Source organism: Dasypus novemcinctus, chromosome 25 (genome assembly GCF_030445035.2).
Source record: "Dasypus novemcinctus isolate mDasNov1 chromosome 25, mDasNov1.1.hap2, whole genome shotgun sequence".
In the NCBI taxonomy this organism is placed as follows: Eukaryota; Metazoa; Chordata; class Mammalia; order Cingulata; family Dasypodidae; genus Dasypus; species Dasypus novemcinctus.
Window position 1 is genome coordinate 39,337,965 of NC_080697.1, and position 23,276 is coordinate 39,361,240.

A 23,276-nucleotide genomic window follows, 5' to 3' on the forward strand; every position below is an offset into this window, starting at 1 on the left:
TATACTGTTTTCAATGCTAGTTATACACAAAGTGATACCTCTTGCGAATCTGATGGTGTTTTAGTTTCCTTGCCTGCTCAATATATTGGATTAAATAATAGGAATTTATAGCTTACAGTTTTGAGGCTGGAGAAGTAAAAATAAAGCCCAAATCAAGATCTCATCAAGGTGATACTTTCTTCCTGAAAAGTGGCATTCTGGACCTGGCTGCTGGTGATCCGTGGTCTGGGAATCCTTTCTCATAGGGCAATACACATAGATGACTTTCCGGCTTTTCCCATCTCTTCCAGGTTCCATTGACCTTCTGTTTCTTGCTTCCCACGTCTTTCTATCTCTATATATCTGAATTCCAGTCTGCTTATAAGGGATTCCAGTAATAGGATTGAGACCATCCTGATTGGGTTGAGCCACACCTTAGCTGAAGTAACCACATCAAAACATCTTATTTACAATGGGTTCATAGTCATAGGAATGGATTAGGTTTAAGAACATGTTTTTCTGTTTACATAGCTCCAAACCATCATAGAAGGGCCAATAAATTTTATCTCATTATTTTTAAATTGATATTTCCCTGACTATTGATCAGATTCAACCTACTTATCTATACTAATGCTTTTTCATCTGTCCTTCTTACGTACATTCTCTGTTCCTGTCCTTTGATGAATCTTACTATTTCTTTGTTGGTCTTTTACTTATTTCTTCATAGGAGTTCTTTAAATATATTGAATATCACTTGTATTGTTTCTCTTATACATGATTTAAATATTACATATTCCAAAATGTCATTTGATTTTTAGCTTTGTTTATGATATAGTCAAATAGGTCAACTTCTTCCTTTGTAACACCTGCGTTTTGTTTCTTGTTTAAGAAGTTTCTCCCACTGCCAAAATTAGGGCCTATCATTTTACAGGACAATATTCAATGCTTTATCTGTTTTACTGCCCAGATTTTTAGAGAATAGTCAACCTGGAATTTGTTCTATTCCCCCAAGAAGCATAAAAAATGCCTTCCCCTACTTTACAAAGAGAAACATTCCTGAGAATTCCATGGTGTCTGATTGGTAATACCTTCAATCCTCTAGATCCACCCTCAACTATGAAATGATTTATTGGAACAATATAGGTAGATTTGTGAAAATATAACCAAGTCTTCATATTCTGAACTCTAAACTTGCAGCAAAAGTTTTTGCTTACAAAGGGATTAAATACTTTGCACAACTGGTACTTGTCCTGACACAGGAAGTTGCCGGTGAAGAGGAACCAGGTTATTATGCAGACGATCACTTTACTATTCAGAATTTCTTAATGGGAGAATAGGCAAATCTAGATAGGAAGATATTTCTCTTACATGTTGTTTTGGAAGTGACACCAACACCTTATTTTATTCTAATCACACATATTCTAGCTGCTTATTTTTCATAATAGTTTATATGTTTATGATTTAGTTAATTATTTAACATACTGTGAAGTTTTACTTTTTGTAGACATAATAAACCTAGGATAAAATGGGATCATCTCAAGAACTGTTACAGAGAGGAAGAAAAAAGAGTTGACCATTGCTGTCAAGATTCTGCCCAGAGCACAGACCAGGAAAGTAGCACGCCCTCCTTACGTAACAGGATCTGAACAAAGCTTTCCCCTGTGTGTCAACCTTGTATTTCATAGTCACTCAGTGAAGATTGACTGAGTAATGGATTTATAATGACAATATTTAAACATTCTATATCTAATGACAGTACTTCTATAGGAAAAGGCAGCAGGTACAAATGGGTTAATTGGCACCTGGATATGCAAACAATGATTTCGGCTAAAAGCAATTTATGAGGGGATAATATCTGAGATCAATGGGCAAGTTTTCTCGGGATGTCACCTTAGAGCTGTAAAATCATTCATGGATGCCAGAATGTTTCAAGAAATATGTTTGGTGTAAATAAAGAAATCTTTCATGTGTAGCATGTTCTTCAGGAAGAAAATCATTGACAGGACCTGAAATGTAAGCTAGGTCTCCTCTTTGGCAGTGACCAGCTTCAATGCCTTGGTAATGTGATTCTCCTCTCTCTGCAGTTTCCTAATCAGTAGTATCCCTTCCTCCCTATGTCACAGGGATGTTCGGAGAATAAATGAGATAATAAAGCTCAGATAATATGCTTTGAAAGGTGCTAGATTAGTACAAGGTATGGTTATTAACTTTGTAGGCCATATTAATAACCCATAAAGAAAGCCTGAATTTAACTCTGCACCAATTCACTGTACATGAACCAAGAGCTAACAACTATGTGTCGCACTAAAAATAGTATTATTTTCATAATCCCTTCATAGTAAAATTATTTGCAGGACACTGTAAGCTTTCAAGCCTTTCAATGACTAGAAATGCATTAATGCAATATATTTTGTAGACTAAAGTCATTTAATTAATCAGAAATAAACTAGAGCCATCCAAATTTTGAATTATAAGCTTATACATATCTTGTATTTCATAGCTGTACACATTTTCAGAATTAACACTAAAGGAATGGTAGGAGATATTTTACTTAGATGCATTTCCTTGATCATTTGGGAAGGATGCAAACATTTCTAGTTCTGAGAAAAATACTTTCAGATCCAAATGTACACTACAGTGAAACAAATGTACAGATGAAGTCAAGGGAAGCAGCCAAAAACTCTTGTGAAATTTGCCAAGAGAGTCATTATGTTATAGGGATGGGTCACTATTACCCTGAAATTGTTGAATTTGGAGGGGAATTTAGAGGTCATGTTGCTCAATACCACATTTGTATAATATATTACAACACTTCAGGATTTACTTAGTGAAAAAAAATTTGCTTAAGTGTGTTTGCTGCTATGTTTCTGGAAAAAATGGATTGTCCTTGTCCTTCACTAGTTAGTACAGACATGTGCTTGTGGTTCAAGGTATATGGCTACAGAACCCTACTGGGAAATGCAATGGATGACCACTTGTATCCTGTCTGAAATGACTAACATTCAGTCTTAATCGTATATACCCACTACATAACCTGCTGTCCTGAGGCTTTTCCAATTTTGGCTCCAGCCTATTTTTTTTCCAGTTTAATCTCTGGCTTCATAGCTCTGCTCATTCTGCTCTCCAATCATAATGAATTCATCACAAATCATTTCCAAGAACAAGATGTTCTTTACATCTACATATTTTTGTACTTGTTTTTCTCAATCTGGAATTCCTTCTACCTCCATTTCTCTTGACTCTGCACACATCAATTCTACTGTGCCCTTCCTCTGTACACTATGTTTTTTTGCTTTATCCTCTTGGCTACTGGATACTTTCACTTACTCCCACTGCCACCCATAACCATGCTATATTGTAATTACCTGTTTACATTTTGTATCTCCAAATTGACTATGATTTGCAGACAGTAGGGACTTAAGTGTTCCTCTTTCACCTAGCATAAGATCTGAAAGATAATTTTTAATGAATGTGGTAGATTTCATTATGTATTCCAACAAAAGGCATGTTTTTAATCTTAATCTACAGGCCTGTGGGCTTGAACCTAATTGAAAATAGGACCATTTGAAGAGGTTATAGTGGTTAAGGTGGGCCAACTGAAACAGGGTGGTTCTTCATCCATATTACTGGAGACATCAAAAAGAGAAGAATCCAGAGAAGCCACTCAGGCAGAGAAGGCTGTACAAAAGTCAGAAGCCAGGAAATGGGAAAAGCAGAATAGGAGACAGAGAGTGCCATGCAATGCCCCAGAGAAAGCATAGCTTTGCTGAAAGGTAAGAATAAAGGCTTGTTGTTTAAGCTGACCAGTATATGATATTTGTCCTAATAACCAGGTGAACCGAGACACTGAGTATGAAGCAGTTCAGGGGAAGTCCTGAAAGACATATTCTAAACTTTAGCTGCCTCATACTTTACATACATGCTAATCCAACAAAAAAAAACTGTTTCAGATAAAGCCTATGAGTTTTGAGATGTTAGACTCCTCCACAGGATTGGTCTAAAATGGAATTGCTGGGAAACGGACTTTGGCCCAGTGGTTAGGGCATCCGTCTACCACATGGGAGGTCCCCGGTTCAAGCCCCGGGCCTCCTTGACCCGTGTGGAGCTGGCCCATGCGCAGTGCTGATGCGCGCAAGGAGTGCCCTGCCACGCAGGGGTGTCCCCCGCGTAGGGGAGCCCCACGCGCAAGGAGTGCACCCATAAGGAGAGCCGCCCAGCGGGAAAAGAAAGAGCAGCCTGCCCAGGAATGGCGCCGCCCACACTTCCCGTGCCGCTGACAACAACAACAAAAAAGCGGACGAAGAAACAAGACGCAGCAAAAAAAGACACAGAAAACAGACAACCGGGGGAGGGGAGGGGAATTAAATAAATAAAAAAAATAAATCTAAAAAAATAAAAAATAAAAAATAAAAAAATAAAATGGAATTGCTAATACCCCTTCACATTGTAAGCATTTCAAGAACTATAGAATGGCTTAGTAGGCAAACCATCTGTCTTGCCGTGCCTCTTTTCTCCTATTTTCTACCTGATTCTGGGTGGCTCTATACATTGTATTGTTTGATTTCAGCTTTTGCAGATTTTGGCATCATTTTGATATGAGTGTCAGCAGGAGATGGGCCATTGCAGATAGTCTCATTGTAGTGGTATCCTGGGATTGGTTTATTAGTAGCAAGGCTATAGAAAAAAACTATTAAAAAAATAAATAAAACCTTAAGGAATGGGAGAAGAGATATATTTTGGAAACATTTTCAATTCTGGAATTGTGGTGTTATAAGAACTCATATATTTCAATGAAATTTCCCTCATTTACTACTATTTATTGAATGACAGTATACATCGGACACTGTGATAGTTGCTAAGTGTTCCCAGTGAAGCAGACATCTGAGAGAGTAAGGCAGACACATGCATCTGGATTAGAGTATTAATAGCCCTTGATAGGAGGAAGAAGTAGGTACTTTAGTATCTGAGGTATTTTGGAGCTGTAGGTACCCCAGAAATAACTTAATCCACTCCTGTAAGTATTAATCTATTGTAAATTGGACCTTTTGATGAGGTTACTTCTGTTACTGTGTAGACACCTCAATCAAGATGGGACTTAATCTTATACTGGAGTCCTTCATAAGTGGAATGAAACTCAGACAGACAGGAGAGAGCCACAGGAAGCAAGAAGCTGAAGGGCGCTGGACTTGGATGAAAACACAGAGGCCAGGAGAGGCTGCCATGTGCATTGCCATGTGACAGAGGCGCTCAGCCCCAAGGATCACCAGCAGCAGAATGCCAGTCTTCAGGGAGAAAGCATCACCTTGATTTGGGCTTTTTTTAGCCTCAAAATTGTGAATTAATAAATTCCTATTGTTTATGCTGACCCCTTGTGTTATTTGTTTGATCAGACAAGGAAACTAAAAACAGTACCTAAACTAGCTTAAGGGGTTTTTGTGCCTATAAATATAAATGTTGACCTCTGTTCCTTAGAAATTGTAGAAATTTTATTTGCTGATAGACTCAAATTTTAAGTGCAGATTATTTATAAAGCATCTACATATGATATATTTTATGCTTCAATAAATGACACAATATTAAGGCTTTTTTGAAAAATGTCATAAACCAAATCAAATATTTAAATGTTTTTCTGAATACAAAGATTGCATACCATTAACTATCCACAATATTATAGATTTTGCTCACACCGTTTGCTTCAATCCTTGTTCAAAAACTTTCAGAAGCTGAAAGATAAATCTTCAAAGGGGACGTGACTGGATAAAGTTAAGAAGAAACTTCTAGTGTTATATGTTTATGGAACATTTCCTCCTTCCTCCAAGAGACTGGAATCAGGAAAAAAGTTTTCCACAAGGCCATTGTATAAGTTGGGATTGTGGATTAATAAGTAAGTAGATGGAGTGTGTGTGGAGAGCAGTTGGAAAGACAGAAAAATATTCATAAGTGATAGAGTTAATGTTACATCCATCAAAATTCATCTTTATTCATTTGGCCTACAACTTTTCTTTCTACATAACTAAAAAGTATATACACTAATATCAAGTATTTATTTTGTAAAAATAAACAACAATTTTTGTTTGTGATAGGGTCAGGACAGATTCAATCTGCTATTATAGTAACTATTTACCCTTCTGTATTTTGATCTCTATTTTTAATATGTTTACCCTAAAAGCACATTCTATGACTGCCAAGGCAGATAAGGAATATTTGAGAGAAATGAAATCTTTTTCCTTTGAAGAAGGAAGATCGTGTTTTCTTCAAATCTGAGAAGGATAGTTAATAATGACAGAGACTGCTTTTGTCCTGTATGGTGCCAGGAGGTAGAACCTGGCTTGTGTGGTGAAAGGTTTGGGGAGACAGATTCCAGCTCAGTGTAGATACGGGTATGGTTACACTTGATGGTAAGGAATCCAGCACTAGAAGTGTTCATATACAAATCCAAAGGTCAGTTTTGGAGGATTTTAAAAAGCAGTTTCAAGCATTAGATGGGTGATTGTGTAGATGCCTTTTAGGGTTTGTTCTAGATGAAAAGTTTTATGATTCAAATGTCCTTTATGACTCCTAATGCTTTCTAACATTAAGGTAAGATTATGCTATGTTAAGAAAAGATTTTCAAATACAATTTCTTCTTAAAGAAGTTCAGAAGTTTACAAAAAAATTGTACAGAATATACAAATATTTCCTGTGTGCCCCATCCCACAATTTCCCCTATTATAAACCATTTGCATTAGTTTTATACATTTATTACAATTGATAAATCAATATTGCTACCTTATTATTAAAGTCCATAGTTTTTGTCAGGGTTTACATTTTGTTTTACACAGCTCCATGGTCTTTGACAAATGCAAATCCATTCCTGTGGGAATAAACCCGTTTTAAATAGGACCTTTAGATGAGGTTACTTCAGTTAGGGTGTGGCCTGATCAATCAGAATGCACTTTAATTTATTACTGGAGCTCTTTATAAACAGAATGAAATTCAGATACACAGTGAGAAAGTCATAGAAAGCAAGAAACTGAAAGTAAGTGAATAGAGGGAAGTGAATTTGGCTCAACTGATAGAGCATCCGCCTAACATACAGGAGGTCAAGGGTTCAAACCCAAAGCCACCTGACTTGTGTGGTGAGCTGGCCCACACACAGTGCTGATACGCACAAGGAGTGCTGTGCCATGCTGGAGTGTCCTCTGCATAGGGGAGCCCCAAACACAAGTAATGTGCCCCGCAAGGAGAGCCGCCCCATGCAAAAAGGCACAGCCTGCATAGAAGTGGTGCCACACACACACAGAGCTGACACAGCAAGATGATGCAACAAAAAGAGGCACAGATTCCTGGTGCCACTGACAAGACTGCAAGTGGACACAGAACACACAGCAAATGGACACAGAGAGCAGACGATGTGGGGGGAGAAGTGGAGAGAAATAAATAAAAAATAAATCTTAAAAAAAAATAAAGGAAGTGAACAGAACTCAGAGGAGACAGGAGAAGCCAGCTGAGATTGCCACCTGCATTGCTTGCTATGTGACATAAAGGCACAAGGACCAAGGATCACTGTCAGCCAGTCCCAGAATGCCAGGTTTCAGGAAGAAAGCATCACTGTCAGGATTCCTTGATTTGCTCTTGTCTTAACCTCAAAAGTGTGAGCTAGTGCAAGGGGGTGGGATATTTGGGAATCCCCAATAACCCTGATGCAACATGTAATCTAAAGCTCCTTTAATAAGAAAGACAAAAGGAAAGAAAAAGCCACAAGGAAACTAAAACAGAACAAAACAAAACAAACAAAAAACTGTGAACTAATAAATTACCCATTGTTTAAGCCAACCTATTGATGGTATTTGCTTTGGCAACCAGAAAACAAAAACAAAGACTGATTACTGCATTGTATGGGTAACTTGATGTTCAGATTTGTAAGAAACTGTCAGAGTGTCTTTCAAAGTGGCTGTACTATTTTGCATTCCCACTAGCAATGAATGGGAGTTCTTGTTTCTCCACATCCTCACCAACTACCAGTGTTGTCAGTTCTTTGGATTTTAGCCATTCTATAAATGTATATAAATGTGTATAGTGGTGTCTTCTTGTTTGAATTTGCAATTCCTTAATGGCATATATGTTGAGTATCTTTTCATGTGTTTATTTCCATTCTTATAACTTCTCTAGTGAGTTGTCTGTTCAAATCTTTTGCCCATTTTGTAATTAGGTTGTTTGTTTCCTCATTGCTGAGTTTTAAGTGTTCTTTGTATATTTTGGACACAATACTTTTATTACATATATGTTTTACAAATTTTATCTGCCAGTCTGTGGCTTGTCTTTTCATTTTCTTCACAGTGTCTTTTGCTTAGCAGACATTTTTAATTTTAATGAAGTTCAAATTTTAACTTTTTCTTTCATGGATTGTGTTTTTGGTGTTGTATGTAAAAAGCCATCACCAAACCTAAGGCCCCTTAGATTTTCTCCTTTGTTATTTTGGAGAAGTTTCATTGTTTTCAATTTTTACACTTAGGTATGATCCATTTTGAGTTAATTTTGTGAAAGTTTTCTTGGCCTTTTTTTTTTTGCACATGGATATCCACTTATTCCAACATCATTGGTTGAAAAGACTATCCTTTTTCTGTTGAATTGCCTTTACTCTTCATCAAAGTTGACTCTATTTATGTGGGTCTATTTTTGGGCTCTCTATTCTATTCCATTGATTTAATTGTCCTATTTTGTGATTACTACTATCTGGATATCTGTTGTTTTGTAGTTAGTCTTGAGTCAGCTAATGTGAGTTCTACTCTTTTCTTCTTGTCTATTGTGTTGGCTGTTCTGGGACTTTTGCCTCTCCATATTACCTTTAGAAATGGTTTGCCAATATCTACAAAATAGATGACAAACAGAACAGTGTTTAATATTAATTTTCAATGTTGTCATAGTTTTTAAGATGGTGAGGGCATTTTATTAGTCATGCGGGGATACCTTAGCACAGGGTTTATCACAGCAGCTGTTCTGTAAACTGTGGCAGGGTTTCTCATCAAATGCAGCATGATTGACTCGTGTGCCATAGAGATCATATAGAATGTCAGGACAAAAATAAAAGATCAGAGCATGGGTCATACCCGTTCCAGATTTTAACTGAAGAAAATGGAGATGAGTGTAAATCAAAACTAGTCCTCAGATTGCTACTTAACTTTGTGTCAAATTACCATAGAACTAGTAAAAGAGAGAGACACAATTATAAATACATTTTATAGGAAGAAAGGAAAAGTAGCAGTTTTCTTAAAATTTACAGTCTCCATATATATAAATTATGCATATTTTCATATAGGCACATATATAAGATATATTTTAGGTTAACCTTGAAATAAAACATCTTTTGGAATTACTGTATACAGTGCCTTGACTTTTTAATATTAAAAACAAATCATACTGCCAAAGTAAACTTCACAGAATGCAACTTGTTACCAGTGTTATCACATGTAGAAGAATATAAAACTGCATTTTACATGTTTTCAAAATCAAGCATATCCAACTACAGTGGGTGTTATTTTTGCTGAGGTTTGTAAAGGAACACAATGAGGGAAAGGCATCAGAATATGAAGTGCTTTAAAAATCAATATGCAGAGGGAAAATAATGGAAAGAATGAGGGCCTTTCTGAAGTATAGATATAGTTGATAATAGTAGCAGCACTTTGGTTTGCTTACTCTTTTCAGCTGATGTGTATCTTTACAAACCAATACTGAGATAGATGGTCCTTTCTAATTTCAACATATGAAAAATTTTTATCTCCCTGTTTGATTTATTTGGAGGTTTGATTTATTATTATTTATAGATATTTACCATATGCTTATTTCATAATCATTTCAGTCTTGGAATGACTGGCTAATGTCAAATTGTAGCTTGTTAAAGATGAAAATTAACTGTCATATATTCAATTGCAAATAAAGACATCTTTATAAAATAATGAAAATTTTGAGGCAGACTGGGCATTAGACTGATTCATATTGTAACATCTTCATTGTCTCTGGATACCTAAACAGAAAACATTCTGGATTTTCTTTTTTTTTTACTACTCTAAAATACTGACGTATTGGTCATAATTAAATCCATGTTATTGATACATATGTTTTGCTGCAAAGTGTTTTTTGCTCTTAAAATGAATACACATAGCATAACAAATGGTAAATAATTGTCCACAAAATATTTTGAGTATTATATGATCTGATCAATTCAGGTACGTATATTTAAATCAACTCAAGCCAACATCCTTACATAACACATTTAAAAATTTTCTTAAAGAATCTCAAAACTAAATCAGACTCACACCCAAAACGACCTGTAGGAATTTCTTTCTAGTTTAGGTACTTATTTATTCCTGATTATGGCTTCACTTCACTAAACATCAAATCAGAAATGTTATTCGGTCCTTGAGAGCCAGTGCTTTTCCACAATAGGAGCTCATTTGGCCACATGCTTGTAGTCTCACAAAGTCACTTGTATTTAAATCAGAGACACAAACCTCTTTCTTCAGCTCCTCCACCCCTCCCCCTCAGCTGGCGGGGTATATTTTCGTTAGCAGTCATAATGTTAATTGGAGTTACATGTGTGCATTCAGATCTGAATGTACTTCCAGATGTGAATTTTGTAAGCAAGTTCTTTCAGACTGAGTGCCTACATCTTTCAAATGAAATTGCACCACACGAGGTATCTTCAATTAAAAAAAAAAAATCTAAAGGACGCAGGCATTAGTATGATTAAACGGAGCACGAAAATATAAAATTACATCTCTCTTCTGAATTAGGTCATCTGATTCTGATTCCTGCTTTCTCTTATTTTGTACTTTAAAAATTGCAAAGATCCTGGGGAGGCGATCTTAACTTACAGAATAAATCTCTGTTATTCACTTTAAAAAATCATCTAATCACACTTGGCTTTGTAGGAAAAAAAAGGACAGTATTAGAAATCCTGCAAGGTAAACAATGCATTCAAAATTATGTCAGTTGCCTGAAAAATAATTTTGTGTCTTTAATTAATATTTGTTACTTTAAAGAGATAGCAGACATGGTTTAAAGTAAAACAGTTGCTTCTGTGCATATCCTGGGGTGTAGCTAGAGAAGAAAACATAATTGAGACTGGGCGAAAGGGTTAAATGTAAAAAGATATGTAGGAGCAATTAAATTTCACTTCTTTCAAGCTTTATGCCAAAACACAAAATTGTTTCCATGGTCATGTGGTCATGTCTGCTTTTATTTGGCAGGAATTCTCTTATCTTTGAAGACATTGAATCTTAAATTTCTTCAACAGACTTAAAGAGAAGCTGAATCTCACTAACAAAGAGCAGACTTGTCTTTAACAAATGTATGGACTACTGTGTTATATGGTTAAAGAAAGTATATTTAAATTTTGTCATGTTTGATGAACAATCATAATAAATAAATCCACAGAGCAAGGCATTTCAAACTTAAAATACAAAGATGAAACAACATTGCTTTTATTTGATCAAAGAAAATGGGGGAAAAATCTCCAAGAAGTCATGTTGCACCCTCCTCCAATACCACTCTGAGCTTAATTCTCAACCATTTGTGCAGGGCTCATTTATAACTCTTTGCCTGGTTCTACTTCATTGACAGAGGCAGGCACCAAAACAAGTAATTTTCTGAATTATTGTGGTTCAAAATTAAAAGGGTATTTAAAATTGAATTTTTATTAGCTGTATACATTTGAGGAAAATTTCTATCAGAAATAATTGTAAATATCAAAATGTACTCATCCTGTGAAGGGCCGAAAATTTAAAATTTTTCTTTCATTTTGAGTTTTTACTCTTTCATTTTCTTGTAACCACTAAAGCTTTCATTCCTTTACTTTAGGAGATACAGTAAATAGTATGCTGAATTTAATTTTGAGGATTTTAAAGCTAAGAAGCAGATTCACTTTTCTCTAGAACATTTTATTAAGGAAATGTTCTTATACCTAAGAGGTATCTAATCTGAAATACAAAAATTAAGCAAATGTGTATGGTGATATATTTTATTATATGGGACTTGTTTTGATCAATCAAACGGAAACCAAAAATTCTTTGGGTCCATATTTCAATTCAAATATTGTTGAGGGCGGTTAAATCCAAGTCTCCAATGTTTAATGAGGTGTCTATTTCATTCTTATTAACTGAAATACTTTAAAAACTAAAGTGGTTAAACTTAAATAATTTTATTAGACGGTAATAGTTATTTTACTAACATTTTTCTCCAAGGATTTTTCTGTCTGATTATGAGTACTTTGCAATTTCAGACAGTATGATGGATGCTACTTTTCTATGACAAGAATTTTAACAGCCCTTTTTCAGCACTCAATGCACACCCAATTATGCGTCTGAGCTAGTAACCTTGAATTTATGTTGCCATGGTGACAAACTGGTCATGCATTATGGATTATCATTGAAATTCTACACCCCTACCTAGCATAATGAGAGTTGGGGACTTAATCAAATCAGCCATTCTGTGTGACACAAAGTGAAGAACTAGCTCTTATTGTTCAGTGTCGAGAAAGGAAGCAGGCCTGATGGAGAGGCAGCTGCAGTGCTACAGCCTGATAGATTGCCCTTATATACATTTGTGAATGTATAGACAGATGGCGTTCAATGCCTGGAATTTCCAGCTTAGGAAGCAGCTGTTCGGATAACCTCTGCCGTCTCACCTTGTTGTCATGGAACATTGAACAGAGACTGAGAATGTGTATGGATACATTGACAATCTGACTGAATTTACACTGCAAGGCATCCTTCTTTTATCATAGGTCTGCTGGGCTAGAATGAATGCAGAGTGAGGGTAGAGGAGATTGCCGTGGGGCAGGACGGGGGGAGGGGAGGGTGGACAAGAGGGCAAGCTTTTGAAAGACAGAGCCTGGCACTGGAATATCTCCCATTTCCATTTTACAAGGAGAAAGATCCGAAAGATAGCATTAGTTGGGTCAGCTTTGCCTAGGAGAAACCTAGTTTGCTGCTTTTTCAAAGCCTGGCAATAAAATGCAAAACCGGTGCTTGCGTATAGTTCAAGCTTCCTCTCAGCCATAGGTAACCAGTATCTTTGTTATCTCTTCGCCTGTTACAGAGACAAAATACCGGCTAAGGTCAGAAGGAGCAGGTTGAATGTCAGGGCAACCTCGAACCAGATAGGGAAAATCGCTGGTTTCCCGCGGTTTATTCCCTTCACTAAATACCGTAAGTACATCTGGTGAGAAGCAAGCATTGGCAGTTTCTGCTTTGAAGTAGTTTTTCACACAATAGGTTTCCTGAAAGATTTTTTTTTTTTCTCATTTAGAAATTTTGAAAATAATGCAATGGCTTAAAATTGTTGCTGTTTTTGAAACCGAACATCAAGCTCCATAATTCTCAGGGTCTATCTGAATGTTTCTTAACCAAAGAATGAAGGCTTAATTACACTTGCATTACACATTCCCCCTCTTTCTCACCCCACTACATCCCATTATCATTGATAAGGTTATGATCATTAATAATCCCATAAACCCCACACCTTTATGGGTTTATTATCCATTGACAAATTTCTATACATTCCTTTTTTTTATGTAAAATTCTGTTTTCTTGATTTTGTTATTCCTGTTTATTAATTTTTCTTACCTCCCCAAACTCAAATATTAGAAGCACTTGAGCCATTTGATTTGGAAGACTTATTCATGTGTGTATGGAGAAAGACCTTTCTTCAATATTTCATGAGGTTTTGGATACCTCGCCTGATCAGATAGACCTCCATGACTGCAGAATAAGTTAAAGCGCCTTATCAATGAAACATGCTTTGACCCAATAGATTATAACAGCTCCAAAAAAGCCATTATACTTTATCAGGTTAATGCCTCTGAGACTAGAAAGTGTTCAAGTAAGGTCTAGGGAAACAGGTAAATTTCTGAAGCTGGTGTTATCTATCTCTTTGGCCAATAAGATGACATATTAGCAGTCTTGAAATCTGGTCAATATTACACATTTAAAAGTTTCCTGGGGTCTATCATTGACATTCAGGGAATTGAATGTCTAGAAATTTTTAAAAATCGATAGTTTCTTTTTAATTATTTTCTAAATACTTTTGGAGGCTATCTAATTATATAAATAGATATAAAGAATTAATCTAGGTATGTATTTAAGCATATGAAGACTATCATTAAAACACTGACATTATATTAAAAATAAAGTGTACTATTTGCCATAATATATAAATACCTGAATGAAAAATATAGACAGGAAATCTGCAACCACATGAACATATTTCTAAGCATCAGCTTTATGTGAATGTGTGTGTCTTGTGTTGGGGGGAGCTGTTTCTCTCAAATGAATGAAAAGCAACATTCATTTGACTTCTGTACCTCTGTATTCATGCATAAGCAACAGCTTTAATATATTACCACCAAATTATTCTGCCTAAATTCTCATTTTTCTTGTGACACAGCACTTAGTGGTAGTTGTATTCATTTCCATAAAAGTGTTACAAATAAGCATAATGAGGACATCCATCCAAACAGTACTTTTAGCTCTAAATATGTACTTTAAATTTTTGAAAAAATGAAGCAATATATAGCATATTTTCTATTAATTCTTCAAAACTATTCATGTATAATAATGCTCTAGACATATATAACTTAGAAGTTGTGTACTTAACAGTAACATTACTTATATATTAATATACATTTATACATGATTGAATTTCTCTAAAAATAATCTTAGTTTCAAGGAAGTTTTATAAAAATTTAGTATATATTGAGTACATAAAGATAAATATATAATAAATACAGAAATAAATTCAAAGAATAAATTTCTAGTAAAGCTATCATTCATTGAGTAGATATTAGGTTATCACCCCATTTTTTAAAATAAAAAACATCTTGTTACTTGTATGGGTTCAACGGTGGAAATGTGACAATCATTAGGACAAAAGGAGACTTTTCTCTAATCTAATCGTGACTTATTAGGTCATAGCCCTCAACCAATTCTACAAAATGATCTAATAAAAGTACCTAACCGCATTTTCTGTCATTTGATTCTAAGGGGCATATCATTAGAAAATGTTTGTTATAATAGACCTGCAGATAAACTATGTTATTTTAACATCCTTGTCTAACTTATTTTTTGTTATTTTCACTGTCACACATATTGAAGCTTTTTACTATTCTTCCAGTTAAATAAACTGAAAACCCAAGTATATATAATTGTGTTTCCTATTTTATTTATATTTATTAAGTATGCAGAAAAATGCTTTCAGATTGGGGATAGCATGGAAAGAAGAGAAAAATTCCTGAAGGTGAATATGTGAAAATGTGTTTTCTTATACTTAAGTCACATAAAATCTAGAATGGGTGTTAGGAAATGCTAAAAGCTATGTGCCAAAATTTATACTTGGTCTCTTGCTATATGGTGGTGAAACCGAAGAAGAAAATACGATAAAGACTGCCATGCACACATATTCCATTTCCAGCACTCCACCACAACTCAGTCCTATTCTCTAAAGTGACCTATCCTGGGAGAGGCATGCGCTGTCCAACCACTGATTTTTACTGGTTCAAGTGTCAAAAAAATTTACCAGTATGCCTTTTATCTTACTGTCGGACATTGAAGAAACACAATTCTGAGTCATCAGAGTTAAAACTATGATAGCAACTTTTCTTTAACTGCACATCCTCTGTTTCCTAATGTTATCTATTTTAAAAACATTAGAGGAGCCCATGATAGGGCGGTTTTATTCTCTTTCTGTCATAAATGAGGCAGTATGGTCTCATAAACATTTGTCTTATGGTTGTCTGGTACTATTCGTTGGGAAAAACCAGAGTGAAAACCATTCACCTACATTTTTGCCACCTTGGGCAAAGCTGTGGCCCTCTTACTGAAAATAAAGGTGAATCCAGACTTCTCCCTCTTTTATAATCCCTCAAGCATTAGTATCATCTGGAAGGAAGGAGGAAGCTGTTACTTATGTGGTGCAGCTTCTTAGAAGAGAAGGCAACACTTTGACCCAAATGCACAATCAGACAGGGCAGGAAGCAAGACCAGGGGGAGGAAATTTAGTCCATTAGGCTGAATGATGAGATTGTCCACAGACTCACTTAGTCAAAATCAGATCAACCTGGCCTTGAAACTTTTCCTTCTCTGCTTTTCTGCTTCACTGCAGCCTTGTCCTTACAAGGCTGAGGATTCTCTCTGGATCTGGCCTGTTCTGCAGTCCTTTGAAGTAGCTAAAGGGAAATTTGAACTATTTTCTAGAAACACCGCCACCTGATTCACCATTGCACACCTGAGAGCTGGGGCATATGCTTCCCTTATGAAGAGCTAACTGAGGCCAAAAAGACACAGAACTTATTCTCAGCTCTCTTCCCCTTTCCCCCTGCTTCCTTATTCTAAGGAAATGCAATCACTTTGGCCATGAAGACAGAACTAGACCCCGGTAGAGCTGGACAAGCACATATGAACCCAGAAGTCCAGAGAGAGGTGGGCTTCAGGACCTCATAAACAGGACCATTTCCCTCGGAATTTGAAAAATCGACTAAAATCATTGTTCTACTATTATTCCCGCTGTGTCCCTTTTCCTTCTTTTCTAAACACCATTGCCTATGTGAGAATGTGCGAATTCCTGCATGTTTGAGAATAGAATGTGGAAATGACATGGTGTAAGGCTCTTGTTTTCAAACCTGTTTTATAGCAGCAGAGTATTTTTAAGTAAAATTTTAGGAAATTTAATCTATGGAACAGATTTAAGAAAAACAAAGCTGATTGAATAGGGTAGTGGCTTGATATATTTGTTTCAGCCTCCAGTTTACCCCCGTCAATCATTTCTCTCACACGTTCTCCAGAGCCTCACATGTGATCTAAAAGAGTTCCTAAAACTCAGGTTTACTTTCTGAAAAAAGTCGTTAGTTTAGCAGAAAGAGTATGTGATCTGGAGTCTGAAGTCATCAATATGAATCTAGCTCCAGTTCCTACAAGATCTTGGAAAAATTGTCTTTACATTTCAGGATGTTTTCTTATCTGTAACATGGGGAAATAATACCTCCTCTGTTAAAAGACTGCTTGAGCATAAATGATTCAGCATTTATGAGAATATGCATAGTGTGTTACCAAAAAAAGATGAATTGTACATATGACTTTGCTTTATTTCTGAAAAGCTGTTTAGGAAAAATGGGTGAGGAATTAAGCTTTGAATGATCAAAGACATTCTTTGGGAAGTTTTAGAAGCTAAAATAAATAATAACATATATTTATACAATATAACCTTTAGTACATACATATTATCTTCACTTATACTTCAAACCCCATTTGCAATATCTGAAAGTTATATGAAAAATACATTTGGAAATTTTCTTGAGTCACTATTTTGTATCAAAGTAGAAATGATACCAAAATCTACATCTCCATTAAATTTACTTATGAATCATATTTGGTCAATACAAAATCAACTTTATTGAAAATTATTATTGTATAGACAAAACATAGCGGTAAAGTGAGTTGAAATAAACTGATTTCTCAGGGCACATTTCATTTCCGTGTACCCTAAAATTCTTTTCAAGGTTCTGGTCTCTTGACAATTTTTGAAGCAAGCTTTGAACCCATATTTTCTGAATTAAACTCTAGTGCTTCAGTCTTTCAAACTTATTAAGTAATGTTCATGCTTAGTAATAAATGCATTGTTTATCTTATAATTTTTAATTTTAATGAATGTATTTCTGATCATTCTAATATAAGGCAATATTGATTTTTGTGAAATTGGTGACAGAAAAATAGCAGCCAGATGTTTATAACTGCAAGAACTTCTTCATAAGACTCATGAATGATCTTTTTTTTCTTAATTCATATGTGGGATTTACTTTATAATACTCCAGGGGAGTATTTAAAAGTTTTTACAGCAACACAATTTTAGCTATTGCCGGGATGGTGGATCAAGACAAGATTGAGCTATGTCCCAGAAGGAGGAATAGACATAAAGCTTGTTAAACCAAAATTCTTTCTACTATTTTTTTGCAAAGAAATGTTCATAATTAAGTGAATACCTTATCTTAAACTTAAAAAAATATATATTTGCAATAATACATTGTATTTATTGAGCATGTACTATTTGTCAGGAACACATTGATTGGCTCCTTCAACCACCACTATGGATAAATTTTATTTATCCAATTTAACTTACAGATGAAGTAATTGACACACAGAAAAGTAAAGCAGTTCACCTAAATTCAAAACTAGAATTTAGTCAAAATGTTTAATGAGTACTTATTTTTTCACCTGTGAGATTAACTTTCTCATGCTTAGCAGATTTAAATTTGCTGAGAAAACAATTTAATGGCTATGGAGAAGTTCCAACCAAATAGATGTACGGCCTGTGTCAAGCTACATTTCCTCACTAGACCTTGATAGAAGAAACCAAATAATCCATAAAGCTACTGCCAGCTCCCCAATTATGCATCTCTTGATTATAGAATAGCCACATAGAGCCATTTCCCTTCTAATAACTCTCGCTGATACTCTAGGAGTTGCACAGTAGTTATTAGCTATAAAGTAAGGGAAATTTTATATGATTTTCATCAGCTATGGCCCAATAAGTCTTGGGGTATTTAAAACACAATTCAGTCAATTGTACTTTCTTTAACAATAAAACTCTTCATTAAAATGGTGACCATATGGTGCAAATTTGCCTTTGCCAGTCTAGTTTATTCCTGTTGGCCCTGCATAACTATTAGTATCATAGCCTTTCATTTTCAAAGCATCCTGGCTTGGACAGTAAATATTGTGGTCTTCTGACTCATAAACATTATTACATAGTGTACTTAATTTATATTAATATTGTAAGTCAACATACAAAATAAAGCAACATTTCAATAACTATATCAATAGGTATAGAATAAAAAACTTATTATTTATCGCTACTTAAATTCATTCTAAAATTCCTTTCTGGGGCTACATGTCTCCTGACACTTATTTCAGTGAAGTAGAAATAGCCTTCTGTCTTCCAAAACTCTTTCAATGATGAAAGATCTTGTGGGCCACCCTGCTTTGAGTAATGTGCTTCAGGGCTTGTTTCCAAGCAGCAGCGGTGTGAAATTCTGACAGTTTTACTCTGCTCATTTGTCCTCTATGACCTGATTTGTACTTGCTTTGGTATTCTCTGAAGTCTCTGTACCTTGTGTGTCCAGGTTTTTCTCTGTCAGTCCTGGGGCATACTGACCTTCTGAGCTATAGTCCACAGGAAGAGAATGTGGGCAAGAAGGGCATTCAGAAATGTTGCCACGTCTGTACAATCTGAATGTAGCATCATGGTTTTTTAGCACACTTACCTTCTGATTTCTCTATAGTAGCAAAGTAATTTATTTTTCCTAAAGGAAGCAATGCCAGGTTGTCATTAGAATAGCACGTTTTAGCGTGATGATAGCACAAGGTGATGGAGTTAGTTCAGGGTGAAATGGCAACCTGAGTTTTAAAATAAACAAAGAAATCTACTTAATCCTCTCAAATGTTTGATTTGGTGATACTAAACAAATGCAATTTTAAATTTCATTAAAAACTGATGGAACAAAAGACTATTTGTTCCACCATATACTTTAAAAATTTTTGTTCTTGATTCCAAACAAGTTTGTGTTTCCGATCCAATTGAATTTTGAAAAAAAACGAAAATCCTCTGAAATTGTTGTTGTGTAACAGAAATCCACTGCATAAACACAAACTAAATGATGAATGAAGAGTAAATTTGGGCAAAAGGCCTGAAGGCCACAGCATATTAACAGAGAAACACTAATTAAGAATGCAATGTGGAAACAATACACTAAGATGAAGAAATAATCATAAAAATATGAGAAATGTTGTTAGCCACATATTCCTCTTTGGCCAGATGATTCTCCAAGAATCGGCATAATTGTGGCATTAACCACTTAAGAGGTGGTGGAGAACTTGGGGAGGTTAAGAAAGGAAAAACTGAAATGATATGAAATCTGAAAATAAAGTCTAAGAAGTATAAAGTATTACTTACTTTGCTTCTCAGAGAGCAGATATAGACGAGCTGTAACAACAGGCTGTATATAATTAACAGATTATTAGAGAGAAAAATTGACCCACTAAGGAAAGAAAATCAGCAAATTAGACTTGAGTTTTTATGTGTAAATATTTTTATTTAAACAGAGGGAAGGGGTTGTTCAGCAATGATAGGTTTAAAATATTAAGATGTGATTAAGGGACTCTGTGTTGTTTCCCTCCCAAAAAGACAGTGTGTGTATGTGTGTGCATGTGCGTATCTGTTGTTGAGGATGGTGAAGGAAGGGGAGTGGAGGGTGGGGATGTGAGAGATAGGGGTAAGGTATGGGCAGGAGAGGGTGAGTGTGATGAAAGAGGGGTCCACTTTTCATATTTGGTCCTTTCTAGAGATCTAAAGAACATTCTGGCCTATTATGTCATAAACACCTGATTCTCCTTTGGCCACTGAGAACCAGATCAACGAGAGCTGGCTATGAAAGCAGCAGCTGGCAAATTTCCTCTTCCGAGTTAAGAGTTTTTCGGACCCTGGGTTATCTTTTGTGGTCACAGATTACTTCTTTGACGTACTTAGAACTTTTAGTTTCTGTTATTATTTTTCTTAAAAGCTTCCTCTTGATTCTTTTCACAAGAGTGCTGTATTCATATGCTATTTTTCTACGTTAAGAAATAGGTCATCATATTCTCCGGGTAAAAATAATGGCGAGAACATATGTGCCTCCATTTTGCTCCCACTTCAAACCCCATGAAAACTACAGTAAATGGATTTTTAAAAAGTTATAAATCCGAAAGGATGTTGAGTACATGAGAGAACAGCAATAACAACACTTGGAGGCTGTTAACTAATTGATAAGTAGAAAAGGGCTGGCAGACCTGAAAAATAGTGTCCTAAATCAACTGCAAAATAACCACTTTCAATCTGAAAAATCCTCACAGCTGGTGGAATTGGCAGCACTAGGTAACTCTGGAACTGGAAATGAATTCAAGGTCAAAAGTAAAGAGGACTGGTTGAAAATCTGTTTACAAGTCAGTTATATCTGCTGACACAGTCCCTCTCTGTGTAGCTAGTGACAGTACATTTCTCCCAGGGAAAAAGCATGGTGGTCTCTTCTTTGGATGGGTTAAAACATGGTGCCTCCCATCTGAGGGACACCAGGTGGTCCTGAGTCATGGAGACCAACCTGACAACAGCCGGGCCTAGGGAATGAATACTCTGTGCCAACGCCCCAGCAATCACTGCCCAATCAGCACTTAGTGTGCAGCCGTTAGGCTGCTACCTCGGGCGGGAGCATTTGCCAGAATCTTCTCTGAGGAATGTGACAAGCTCAAAAGGGAAAGCATAAGATATTGATATTGGAGTTTTGCCAGATCACCTGACCTCCAGATTAGAGAATTATATCCAGTATCCAAGGCTTATATGTTTCAGTTTCTTTCTCTTTTTTTAGTTTCAATCTTTAATCCATCTGGGATTTATTTAAGTATGTGAACATGTTTTTATAGTGTGATCGTGTTATATAGGTACCCAGTGGTAAATATTGTGGTGAAAGTAGTGGTAAACATAAAAGAAATATAGCATTTGTAGAAGAGTATTAGTCTTGATGGGAAGCTAGTGCAAATGAATCCTAATTACTAATTCCTAGGGGATCATCAGAGGTTACCAAGACCACAGGCAAAAAGTAGCCAAGTTGACTTAAAGTTTTATTTTCAGAAAACCTCTTGTAGCTAAGAGCCCCATGGTAAACAGGTCCTGTAAAACATACCTCCCCTGGGCACGTAGGAGCTGCAAAGAGGTCTATTTCAAATTGAGGCTCCTAAATCCCTAGTTGCATAGAAACTCCTCTTATGGAATGCAGATGGTAAATCATTTTCTTTCTACTGGAGACATTTCTATTTTAAATGCCTCTCTCTCTCTTTTTTTTTTTTTTTTTTGAATTAAGGCTGATATTTCAAGTCAACGTTGCTCAAAATTGGGTCAACGGAATGGATTATGTGAAATTCTTGTAGAAATGCAGATTCCTAGGGACCACTAGATTGGCTCAATCAAAACTAAGCTGTAGGCATTCACTTATTCAGCGCTTATAATATAAGGTGACATTATTTTTTAAGGGAGGATGAGAGGGCTTGAGGAATACGCTCCTACTTACTGAAGGCCTTCTAACCAGAAAGTGATAATTTTTATATCTTTAAAATTTCCAAACCCAGGGAGTGGATGTGGCTCAAGCAGTTGAGCATCAGCATTCCACATGGGAGGTAATGGGCTCAGTTCCCAGTGCCTCCTGGAAAAACAAAAACAACCAAGCAGCAAAACAAATGAAAAAAACTAACTCAGAGAAGCGATGTGGTTCAGTGGCTGAGCGCTGGCTTCCCACATACGAGGTCCCAGGTTCGATCCAGTAACTCAAAAAAAAAGAGGAAAAAAAAAAATCTGAACTCATGCAATATTCCAGACCAATTAAATCACAATCTCCAGGGTCAATACTTGGGCATTAGTATTCAAAGTATACTTTGAAGTGTCTCATGTAGTTCCAATGGGCAGAAAAAATTGAGAACGACTGAACAAAGATAACTGGAAAGCAAAGTAAATAAAATTTATGTTAAATGGATAGGGTATTAATAGGTTGGAAGAGTGGTTCTCAGCTTGATCATGCATTAGAACTACCTGAAGGGTGCTTAAAACACAGACTGATACCTAACCTCCTCTCACTTTGGACCCCAGCCCCAAGCTTCTGGTTCAGTATGTCTAAGGTGGGGCCCAAGACTTGTATTTTTGACAAGTTTTTGGGTGCTTCTGCTGTCCTGGAGACTCACTGGGTTGGAGAACATGATACTGAACAAGGCACTGCCAAGAAACTATACCATGTAACTTCTTGGCGGTCTTCAAATGTAGGATGTCAAATATGCCACAGGAAATCTAGAACACCAAATTCAAATAATACTTGCACTTGTCTCATGTGGAAGAAACCTTATGTAATATGATTCCTGACTGCTCCCTCAGGGGCAAAAAAGACAAGGTGAATAAGACAGACTTATTTAAGGGGGATGCTGCCTTACTCATGTAAAAAATAATTGCTTATGTAGAAGATGAAAGGGAATCAGCATAATTATATTTCATGTTTAAAAAGACCTACAGGGACTTCCATTTCTGGGAAGATGGAGTAGACATATATTATTTTCTAATCCTTCCACTAAGTAAAACTAAAATTCTGGGAAATATAAATAAAACAAACATGAAAACTCTGAAAGGTAGAGAAAAGATGTCAGATTGGCTAGTGAAGTTGGAGTCCAGGAAATGACACAATGATGAGTTCCCTGAGTTTT